Source organism: Desmodus rotundus, chromosome 2 (genome assembly GCF_022682495.2).
Source record: "Desmodus rotundus isolate HL8 chromosome 2, HLdesRot8A.1, whole genome shotgun sequence".
Lineage (NCBI taxonomy): Eukaryota > Metazoa > Chordata > Mammalia > Chiroptera > Phyllostomidae > Desmodus > Desmodus rotundus.
In genome coordinates this window covers 87082848-87095636 of record NC_071388.1, presented here as the reverse complement: position 1 = coordinate 87095636, position 12789 = coordinate 87082848, and positions in this window count along the sequence as shown.

The following is a 12789-nucleotide window of genomic DNA, read 5'->3' as shown; positions in this document are numbered from 1 at the left end:
TTCACGGCAGTGATGAAATTCCACTTTGCAGTAAAACAAGTATAAAACAAGTATAAAGGGGAAAAATGCCTAAAACCACCATCTGAAAATTAAGAAATGCTTATTCTTGGAAAATTGCTATAGTTTCATATACGAATGACTGCAGTCCATAGTTTTCTGGCCTCAGCTGCTCTCATTCCCCTCTCCTCCTTCACCTTTGGTTGCTTGGTAGCTTACAGGCTTGAAAATGGCAGCAAAATCAACAGCTTTAAAGCCAAGGGGGAAGACTCAATTTGGGTGGAGGGTGGTGCAAGAAGGTGAGGTACAAACTTGAGTGTGAAAATCACATATATTGTTGGCTAAAGGTGGTAGCCTCATTAGAAATGAATGGGGAAAGATCAAGACTTTGCTAGTCCATGTTGCAAACCTGGTTTGGAATGAATGATGTGCCAGACACAAATTTAATGGTGAGAACCATAACAGCACTGAGACAAGCTCTTCACTCACCCCTGCCTGATTGCTAAAGTCTGCATGGTGTCTGGGAAACCAAGATGGTCTGGCAAAAAGTGAGAACTTGAGAACTGACTGCAACTTTGAAGGTATTCTTCAACACACACATATTGTACCTCAATCAGAGTGTCTGGGAAAGCCTTTGAGGGAGGTTGAAGAGAGAGAATTAAGGTGTCTGCTGAAATTATTGGCTGACTATGTAACTTTGCAGACAGAGGGAGAGCCCCAAAAAAGGAATCCTAAGGGATAAAAAGACTGAGCAGACACACTGTTGGTTTCAGAAGAAAAAAGATTCTGTGGCTTAAGTCCAAGCAAGGTACTATATTTTTGGGACTATAAGATGCACCTAGGTTTTAGAGGAGGAAAATAGGAAAAAAAAACCCTGCTCCACCGCCACCCCCCCCCCCCCCACCAGAGAGCCAGGTAAGCGAAATTTGGATTATAAGATACACCCCCATTTCCTCCCAAATTTAGGGGGGAAAGTGCATCTTATAGTCCAAAAAATATGGTACTAAGACAAAGAAACAAACACAACAAAACCCCACAATACAGTGAGCCTTAGAAAAATAAAACAGAGTGCGTGGGTGCTGTAATATGTTACCTAAAATTTTTCGTTTCACACAACCATTGTAAGAGACGCTGAAAAACAGAGAGTTCAACCCATACTCAGGGGGAAAAGTAGTTGATAGAAATGGACTCTCAAGAATCCAGATGAAAGAACCTAATGGAGATTGTAGAGCTGAAAAATACAATAACTGAGAAAAAAAAATTCACCATGGTGGACTCAACACCAGATTGGAAATAGCAGAAACCTTAGTGAGTTAGAAGATAGATCAACAGAAATTGTCTAACTCAAAAAACAAAAATAAAAGAAATAGAAAAAAGTAGAATAGGGAGTCAGAGATCTACGGGACAATTTTAATAATTCCAGCAAATATTTAGTGGGAGTCACGAAAGGAGGGTGCAGAAAAAGGCAGAAAATTGTTTAAAATGTAATGGCTGAAAACTTCCCATTTTGATAAAAGCAATTTATTTCCAGACCCAAAATGCTCAATGAACACCAACTAGGCACATTATATTTAGATTCATGAAAGCCGAAGAAAAGAGAAAAGCCTTGAGAGCAGCAAGAGTAAACATCTCATAGTACAGAAGGAAACAACAATGTGACTAATGATTAAGCTTCAATAATCAATAATTCAATAATCATTTCTGCTTCAAGAAGGAATGATGGAGGCTACTAGAAAGAGGAATGATATATTCAAAGTGCTGAAAGAAAAGAAAGTCAACCAAGAATTCTATAGACTAATGAAATTATCACTTAAAAATATCAAAATAAAAACATTCCTAGAGAAAGAAAAATTAATAGAATTCACTGCAGACCTGACTTACTAGGAAAAAAGAGTAAATCCTTTAGGCTAAAGGAAATTACATGAGATAGTAACTCAGATCCACAGGAAGGAATGGAAATCATCAGAAACATGTGAGTAAATGAAAAAAACTGTGTGTGTGTATGTACCATTTTTTCCTTCTTAATTTCTTTAAAATCAGCAGATTGCTTAAGGCCATAATCCTAACACATTATTACTGGCTTTATAATATATATGAAGCTTTTATATATGAGACAACAACACAAAGGAATGAGGGGAGATGAAATGGAGCTTTACTGATATTATGTTTTACTAAAATTAAGTCAGTGCTAACTTTAAGTGAATTGTGAAAGTTAAGATGAATATTTTAATCCTTAAAGTAACTAACAAAAAAATCTCAAAAAATATAGCTAAAATAATCAACAGAAGAATTAAAATGATATCCAGGTACTAGTATTTGTTTAGGACAAAGACAGTAATAGAGAAATACAGGAACAAAAAAGAAGTAAGATATGCAGAAAACAAATAGCAAAGTGGCAGATATAAGTCCAGCTATATTAACAAGTACATTAAATGTGAATGAGCTGAATGCTCCACTCAAAAGGCAGAAGTAAAATGGTTTTTTAAAAAACAAGATTTTATTCTCTCTCTACAAAAGAAATATTTAAAATTCAAAGATACAAATAGATGAGGGTAGAAGGATGGGACAAAAATGCAGGCACACAGTAACTTTAACAGATAGTGGCTACATTAATCTGAGATGAAATAGACCTCAAGGCAAAGAATGTTACTAGTGATGATTTTGTGGAAAACATTTCATAATGATAAAGGGGTCGATACATCAAAAACATAAAAAATTATAAATATATACACTTATAACAATAGGACCAGAAAACAAATGAAGCAAAAACCAATACAATTTAAGGAGAAGTGGAAGATAAAACAGCCCTAGTTGGTGATTTGGCTCACCAAACTAGGGGATTTAGCCTGGTTGGCTACTCCTGACTCAGTAATATAAAGGGGTTGGGAGAAAATGAGTAAGAATATAGAAGCCTTGAACAACACCATCAAAAGGATTTAATTGATGTGTAAAGAGTATTCTCCACATGGCAACAACAAAATACACATTATTTCTAAGCATACATGGAACAATCTTCAGGATAGAGTGGTGTATGCTATCTCATAAACGAAGTCTCACAACAATTAAAGGGACTGAAATAACACCAAGTATTTTTATCACCATAACGGAATTAAATTAGAAATCAACAATAGAAAGATATTTCTGAATCCCCAAATATTTTGAAAATAAACAACAGACTTCTCAATAACTAATGTTCAAAGAAGAACCCACAAGGGAAATTGCAACTGAATGAAAACAAAAACACCACAACACCAAAATTTCTGGAGGGGAACTGGGGTCATAAAATGCTTACATAATTAAAGAAGGAAAGTCTAAATCAGTAATCTTCTACTTGACAAGCAAGAAGGAAGAAATCAAACTTAAAACAGAAAGAAGAAAATAATAAAGATCAAAGCAGAAATCTGTAGAATAGAAACATAAAAACAATAGAAAATATCAGTGGAATCAAGAGCTGTTCTTGTGTGAAGGTCAATGCAATTGATAAACATAAGTAGAGAACCTATAGAAAATAAAATCATAAGAAAATATGAGCAATTTTACATGCTGAAAAATTAGGTAAACAGAGAAGAAATGGATAAATTTCTAGAAAGATCAAAATTACCAAAACTGACTTGCGCTGACTTGAGAAATAATGGAAAACATGAATAGACATAGCAAAAAGAGGAAATTAAGTTAGTAATTAAAAATAAGGGAAAAGCCCTGGCTGGTGTGGCTCAGTGGATTGAGAGCAGGCCTGTGAACCAGAGGGTCACCATGGATTCCCAGTAGGTTGCAGGCCAGGTCCCCAGTAGGGGGCACACAAGAGGTAACCACACATTGATGTTTCTCTCCTTCCCTTCCCCTCTGTCTAAAAATAAATATATAAAATCTTTTAAAAAATGAAGAGAAATCGAAAGAAGGGGATTTTATAAAATTCTATATTATTTGAAGATTTTACAATGAGAATATAATGCTGAGTTATTTGTGTGATGATAAAAATATCTGTTTCTGCTAGCTGTAGTTGTCTAGAGTTCAGCTTAATAATTAAACATATAGGACACATAAGCTCCACCCAGCACCAAGCCTATTTAGTTTTAAGAAAGCAAACAGGAAATAGCCCAGCACCTACAACAACACAGCCCTGATGTTGTACCTCCAGGCACTGCTTGCAGTGTTCCCGTCATCATGCTTATCGAGCATGCATGGTAGTAAGACATGAACCTGAAAATGTGGAGATATCAGCGTAAGGTAGCTCAGGGAGTCATCAGCTCTAGGATCTCTTAACCTTTTTTCTTAAATCAGTAATGTCTCAGTTTCCCTCTTTTTAATTTTAAACTTTTTTTATTTTTAATTTTATATATATTAAAAAAATTATAGTTGACATACAATATTATATTAGTTTCAAGTGTACAACATAATGACTCCACATTTATATACCCTACGATGTGATCAGCATGATGTTTCCTAACTGTCTGTCACTGTACAAAGTGATGATGATGTTATTGAGCATATTTTCTCTACTGTTCAAATTTCCTTAAGCTTTTATTCCTCATCACACTGCTCTCTCAAGTGTATGCAACTAGGCTCAATCCTCTGGCCCAGCTGCATCTCCTAAATCCCAGTTATCCACTTCTCAGTCTCAATAATGAGGAAGGTATGCTTTGGTCCTGTTCCTAGTCCCCGTCCAGATTCTCTTTTACTATGGATCTTCTCTAGATAAATTCCAAATATTTTCAGTTACTATTGCAAGGAGGATTGAACAGGAGTCAAATCCTCAGACTTTCCTGAGACTAAAAGACATTCACAGAAACAGCTGTTGTCTCCTTTTACAAGTCTGGACAAATATTACTCAAAGATTAGTAACAGTCTGTGTTAAGATTATAGACATTTTTTTCTCATTTAAACTTCCACCTGTTTTGTAACTTTGCAATGAGCACTAAGTAATTTTATATTCAGAAAAGTAAAACTATTTCCAAAAATAATAAATTTTTAAACCATTCAAATATTTGATCAATTGGGGAGATGAACAGTTGGTGCAGATGGCAAATATTTTCATACTTGCCAATGTTGACAAGACAAAGAATATCATTGGCATGTGGCAGTCTTAAAAATTACATTTTAACTTTAATAACTCTAATTACAAAATACTTCAGAATTCCAAATAAGCTTTGAAACTAAAAGAGGAAGGAACATGTTTTGAGTCTGTTCTATTTCCTTTTTTATTTTTCTGGCAGGTTGCGATTTCCAGGAAGAAGACTCTGAGATGCACATTAGCTTGCAGGAGGTTTATAGGGGTGTCATTGGGATCAAGTGTTCCTGTGGAAGACAAGGGACAAAAGCAGGATTGGGCAAAGGGCGAAGTCAAGCTGCAATGCAGTCTCAAGAAGCCCCAGCTCTAAAGCTGGGATGACCTTTCGGACCTTCTCTAAGAGGTGGGGAAGAGGGAGTGGAGAAGGGGGAAGAGAATGAAGGGGCAGAGGACTCGTGTGGAGAGCAGGACTTGAAGCCATGTTTAGAGCATGCGCAGTAGAGCAATGACGCGGGGATGGTACAGCCCCTCAGCACACACAGTACAGTGTGACAGACAGCATGTGCTTATCTGCAGGGCAACACCACCGTCTCAGAGCACGCGCAGTAGGCTGAAATAAACCACGTGTGCCAATCAAGGTTGCACAAAACAACGTGGCTGTCAAAACTGATGTAAACGAGCACCTGTCAGAGCTGGTGCATACATGTGCCTATTGGACTATGGAAAATAACATGTGCTTATCCAAAATAAGAAAGGCATGTTTATGAGAAATTGTGCAAATCAACATGACTTGGCAACCAAAAAAAGCATAAAAGCAGAGGACTTCAGACCATGGATGACACACCCAGAGAACAAGGAGTCACTTTGAGACGTCCAGCACCTTCAGCCTTGGGAGAGAAAGACCGATGCTGTGCTTCTGTCCCTCTGACTCTGCCTTGCAGGGCTCAGACTGGCCATCCCGGGTGCCTCCTGAACCTGGACCTCATCTGGATTCTTGGGGCTCATGTTCATTACTCCCAGTTCTCTCCTGTGATGTTATTACTGATCGTTTCTGAGTGATTATTATTGTTATTAGGTTAGTATGCATTTGGATTGAATCTGCATTCATAAAAGCTGAGTGAATAGCATAGTGACCTGTGTTGACTCACTGTTACTCCTGCATACCAGCATCACCTGTAGGACTAGTGGTCCTATAGGCAGCCCAGCACTTTTGGTTCTTAAGGACCTCTGGTCACACAACTTGAGCAGGGAACAAAGTCTCGCTTATAGGAAAGACTGTATCTCAAAGCACATGCTCACAAACAATGGGGTAGGGCCCTTGCAGGCCCATGTTGATTAAGGCAGCCCGGGGAAGGGGCCATGTCCCTGGTAAGGTGACTCTCTCTAGTTCAGGAGATAGCTGAAGGGAACTGATAGCTTGAGGCTTTCTCTGGAGCAACTCTCCCAGCAGCTGAGTAATCAGGCCTTTATTCCTGAAGGGAGATGTGGGCAGTACATTACAGTGCTCATCACAATTTGAAAATGACGAATGAGTTATACGAAGTTTGTGCTGTAACACAGTCTGTGTAGCAGATACTATTAGTTGCCTGGCCAAGACCTGTCTTCTCTTGGTGACCTAATTTATTTGAAGCAGTGACGTGCCCAGGGCAGGTGAAGTTACATGAGTATCTAAACCAATTACAAGAATCCTGTTCTCTGCTTCCTGGAGCCTTTACCTGCCCTCCCACCCTCTGCAGCAGCAGCAGCAGCAGCAGCAAGTAGCCTGATGATAATAAGATAAGGAGACCTAAGGAGATGTCTGCTGTAGGAATTCTGAAAAATATTTTGTTTTCCTTGTTAAAAGGAACAGATGAAGCTGATATCCTCTCACCTCCTCCTAATTCCCTCTTCTTATTCTTATACACGGCTGTGGTACTTATAGTAACAGATGTTATTTTGCAACCAAAAGCAAAAGGTCAATAGAATTGTTACAAGTTTGTTCCAACGTTCACGAGCCACTAAACTGACTAAAGCCATAAAATCACTTCTGGGTTTCTTGCTCTTTAAGAAAAATAACCCCTAATTGTTTAAGTAGCTAAAATGGATATTTTGTCACTGGCTGCAAAGCATAACTCAAACTGAGCCAAGAGTCTTATAAGATAGGATGACGACTCTGTTGCAAATATGTAGTTGATACATGCATGCACGTGTGTCTGTGCGCTCACCAAATGGTGATGTGTTTTCAGTAAATTCGAAAACACCAAATACTGTATCTCCCTTCTGGGATTTCATACTGCATATTAGCATGAATTATATGAATTAATTGCATTAAGATGTACTGCCATAAATAAAGCTACTTCAATGAACCAAAAAAAAAAAAAAAAAACCCTAGTAAAATTCTACCCACTGATAGGACTGGATTGGAAACATTATTTAGCATGTGTTCTGATCCATATTTCGTTAACTTTCCCCCTGTTTCTGATTATTTTCTGCAGCAGTGTTCCTAGGAGCACAAGTTTAAATTGAATTAGGCAGAAACAGTAAAACCTGGTTGCCCCGGGTTTCTCAAGCAAGCAAACTAGCTAGCTCTGAAATATTGACATATTGAACTGTGTTTTAGGATGTGGTCAAAGCCCAACAGAGAAACACGTGTAGCACATTTTCAGATCACAGCTAACCTGGAAACTGTTTGCTGGTCACAATTAACATCCTGCGTCTCTCCACACTAGTTATTTTTATCCGCCTGCAACTGGCCCCCTTTTACCACTCCATTGGCTCGCCTATTGACAGCGCAGAAACAGAAGCATGAGGTGGAGGCATTCTGTTTTCCATGCTGAAGAAGGAGGTTGTTTTCCATTTTGATACAGAAAGTAATGGTCATGGCCACTTGAACAAAAGTCCCGAGTTGCATTTGCTCACATAATTTCAGAGCCTGGCATCTCTGTATATGATATCGTCACCTACAGAGAAGGAGTTTGGTACACTCCCACCAAAGTCATTCTAGTGTGAAGGACTGGATACTAGTCTTGCTTCTCTCTTTGACCTGCTTCAAAAATGGTCCATTTTTCCTTGTAGTTACCTATTCAGTCATTCTTCTTTTGAAGGATGCCTCAGAATGTCTCACAGACATGTCAAACTAAAACTTTCTGAAACTGAACTTTTTGATTCCTTCTCTATCTTCCACATTTTGAAAGCAGCACTATCATTACCCAGAAACCTAATTCAAACCAGAAACCTAGAACTCATTATCCTTGCTGCCTTGGCATATCTCTCATCCTCATATCCAACTTAGTTTCACATCCTGAGTTCAGAAGACATATTAATTCATTCACACTGTCTCTCTGCTGCCTCCATGTAGGCCAAGCATCATGATCGCTTACCCAGACCTTTGCAAAGAGCTTTCCTGCTCCTACACTCTTGACTTTTATGATCTCTTCCCGACAGAAGATCCAGAATAATATTTTTAAAAGTGTGTTATACCAAGTCTTCCTTGCCCACTGGGCACTCTTAATGGTTGAACACTGCATTAAGAATAAAATTCCAACTCCTTACTATGCCTTCAGGCTGCACATGGTCTGGTCACTACACCGTTTTCCAATTTCAACATGTATCACTTTTTGTTTTGCTCTATGATCTGGAGCAGGATGAACTATAGCCCATGGACCAGATCTACCCTAATCACCCCACCAGATCTACCCTTCATTTTGCAAATGAAGTTTCATTGGAATACAGCTACACTCATTCATTTATGTACATCCATGGCTGATTTTATGTTGTAATAGTGCACTTGAGTGTTTCAACAGAGAACATATAGCCCCCAAAGCCCAAAATATTTACAATCAGACCCTATAGAGAAAATTTTGCTGACAACTCCTTTAAATCTCACTCACCTCCTTTCTCTCTTCAATCAAGATAAACAACTCCAGCCTTTGCACTTGCCCTCCCCTCTGCTTGGAGAGGGTAAAATATTTCTTCACTAAACTTCTTCCATCTTCTCAATGACTCAGCTCAAACATAAATAAACATTCAAGACAGCCTTCCTTTATAATTAAAGTAGGGCACCCATCTCCCCAGATACACTCCATTTTATCATATCCTGTTTCCTGTATAACCCATTAAAGTAAAAATTATTTTGCTTCTGTTTTTGATTATGGTCTAATTACCTCCACAAGACTCTAAGCTACAGGAAGGCAGGCCCTCTGTCTATCTTCTTCAGCGCTACTTCCCCCAAACCTAGAAAGTGACAGTACATAGGATGTGCTCAGCAAATATTTATTGATTTAATGAAATAACAAGTTGTGACCAATTTTCCTAAATGACTTCCCATCATTTAGCTTCACATCCAATATAAATTTCCCACAGAAAAAAACCAGTGCTTTCTTTTCCTTCAAATTAGCCTACAGGATAATAATTACAAGATAATAATAAACATTGTTATTGAAGCTTCTAGATGTAGTCAAGTGGCCTTTTGTATTTCTTCATTTGTGCACTTATTCAGCCCACAGATATTTATTGATAGCCATCTGTGGCAAACATGTGGAAAGACATAGTATAGTAAGCTTGTCTAATGGGAACACGTGTGATTGTCATTATCTTAATATGACTAAGAGATTTCAAAAGTCAAAGATTTTAACTAAGGTTTCTCCAACTTAGTCTCCTACTTATCCCAGTCCTCCAGAAACATGGCCTCAATGACTCAGCAAGAATGTTACTGTTAACACCGGGACTGGAACAGTCAGCATTGTTATATGAACACCAGTGGAACCTGCTCTGTGGAACTAAGCATGTATAGAGAGATGTGGCTGAAGCACTCTATAAGCAGGAATAAAGTAACTGGGCTTTCTTCTGGTGATTGTGATTCTGGTCAGCAATGGAGAGAGAGGAGCACTTTGGAATAGAGGACTTTTTTGGAGCTCAGTGATATTGGGCTTGGATGTGGCTCTCCAGAGGAAGACTTTGGACAGTGTGGTGGTCACTAGGTGTTTGTAGAATTAGACAAAATGCCATCTGACAGCCAAGGGTACGGGAAAAAAGAGCAAAAGCACAACTCTTCCACCTTGCATATATGACAATTTCTCTATCTACCATTGCAAATTGTTTAATCATTTCTCTTTGGCCATAAGGATCTTACCTTACTTATCTTTACAGCTTTCTTTTTTTTTTTTTAATTTTTATTGTTATTCAATTACAGTTGTATGCCTTTTCTCCCCATCCCTTCACCCCACCCCAGCTGAACCCACCTCCCTCCCCAACCTCCACCCTCCCCCTTGGTTTTGTCCATGTGTCCTTTATAGTAGTTCCTGTAATCCTCTCTTCCCACTGTCCCCCCCCCCCCCCGCCCTGGCTATTGTTAGATTGTTCTTAACTTCAATGTCTCTGATTATATTTTGTTTGTTTTCTTTTGTTGATTATGTTACAGCTTTCAAACTGCCCGACTCAGAGACGTCCACACAGTATTCTCTTAAATACTTACTGAACTGAATGGCAAGTACACTTTGAGAGAAGGGGTTTTCCCTATGACTCCCACGGCAGTAAATGCACCCAAACCACTGCATGGCTTTTTTTTACTAGATTAGGGTTGGTGTCCATGCTTCTAAACCCACAGCTGGATAATATAATCAGCTTCTGAATCTTTTTGTTCACTGTATGTATGGATAAATTGTCAATGGCAGCATTGAACAGGCTTTTGCTATTATGAAGTAAAGCTGCTTGGTAATTGCCATCTTGTTTGGAAATGGCAAATGATGGCTTTCAGGATGATTAGCAAGGTGTAATCTCATTAACCTGCTCTTGAAGTCAGTTTTACTACAAGATGTAAGATGGATTTCCTGTGGGAAACCATTTCTCTGCCCCTAACCTTCCTTCTTTTACCACTGAGTCTTACCTGGCATCATTTCCAAGGAAGCTCTGCACGGTTACCAAATAATGATAATAAGAATGATAACTTTTAAAGCACATACATTTCCAGGCAAGAAGGAAAGGAAGCATATAAGTGTTATGGATACAGTTAATATTTGTTTAGTTTTATTGAGGTGCTCTGTGTACATTAGTACAAACCCCTCAACTTCAGCCTGTTTTCACTATGGAAAGAATTACATTTTAAAAAAGGCTCTTTTCCTTATTTGTATTTTTATACTTGAGAGCCCCCCCTTGCTAAATTATTCTAGTAAATATGCATCCATATTGTGTCTATTATTCTGCATGTTTCTTATATCAATGAGGAAGACTTAGTATTCAAAATATCAAAACTAATTAGTAGCAATGAATGACCTATATGAAAACTCAACGTTGCCCTGTTATTAATAAGCAGAACTGTTTGGGAGGAAGGGACGACAGCATAGGAATATCACTTGGCCCAGAAATCCAGGCTCCCATTTGATACCAAAGCACTGCCAGACTGAAGCACCTAAAACCATCCAGGCAAATAAAAGCTAATAAATCATTTTGAGAATCGTGGCCCAGGAACTTCACAGCTGTTTCAGGAACTGCCATTTATTTGAATAATATTGAATTAATTATGTCCAAAAGAAAAATGGAAAAATAGTTTCAGTGAGGTAAGGAAAAGCAGATGTATTTTTAAAAATTAAAAAAATAGTACAGTTAGCTCAATGCCAACTGAGCTGTCATGTGGTTGAGAAGAAATCGACACTGTTCCTCCCTCACGGATGAACCAAACTCACTGTTCAGCAAAACCCTGCGAGGCAAATGTCCAACTTATTCACCGACTCTATTGGTATAAGAAAAAAAATATGGATTTGTAGGAGAAGACAGATGTTACAGAAGTTGTATATAAAGGCCTTTAAATTGTATTATGTAAACTTCTTAGGGTAGAGACCATTTCTCATACATTTGTGTGATTATTCACAACACCGAAAACAGTTCCAATGAACATAGGAGGTTTATTTACTCAGGGTTTATTTACTAACAGAATGGCATAGTGTTAAATCAAACTGGTAAACCCAGACAGCCCTAAATTAAACAGGAACTTATCCACATTTTACAATTAAATATTGTGAAGAATTTCATTGTGTCATGCTCTTAAATTTTTATCTATCCTGGAATTCAACTGTGATAAGTTTGTGTAAATTCTTGATGAACAATAAGCAGATTTTATAGGAGACTGGTTTTTGGATTATTTATTTTATCAGTCTAATATATGGTACCACTTATTCAGAGCATCAAGGCAAGCTAAAGGGAGGTTGTGATCTTTAAGATGTGCGTTTCAAAGCAGCTTCCTTTCTTCAATTCAAAGATATTTTTAAAACATTTTATTTACTTATTTTTAGAGAGAGGAGAAGGGAGAGAGAAAGAGAGGGAGAGAAATTCAACATGTGGCTGCCTCTTGCATGCCCCATACCCAGGGACCTGGCCCACAACCCAGGCATGTGCCCTGACTGGGAATTGAACCTGTGACTCTGGTTCACAGGCTGTCACTCAATCCACTGAGCCATACCAGCCAGGGTGAAAGGTATTTTATTTTTAACTTTACATTTAACTGTTTTGCCTTGTTTTTCACTCAGATAATTTATTATCCATGCATTTTTATCAACTTTTGACTTTAGAACACTTTTAGATTTATAGAAGTTCCTATATGCCTCAAATCCATTTTTCCCTATTAATGTCCTACATTACACTGGTCACAATTAATGAATGATATATGGCCTTTATGAGATATGTTTCCTCTACTCCTGTTTTGCTGAAAGTTTTTATCATACACAGGTGCTGGATTTTATCAAATGTTTTTCTACATTTATTTATATGATCATGTTTTTAATTCTTCATTTTTTAATGTGGTATATCATGTT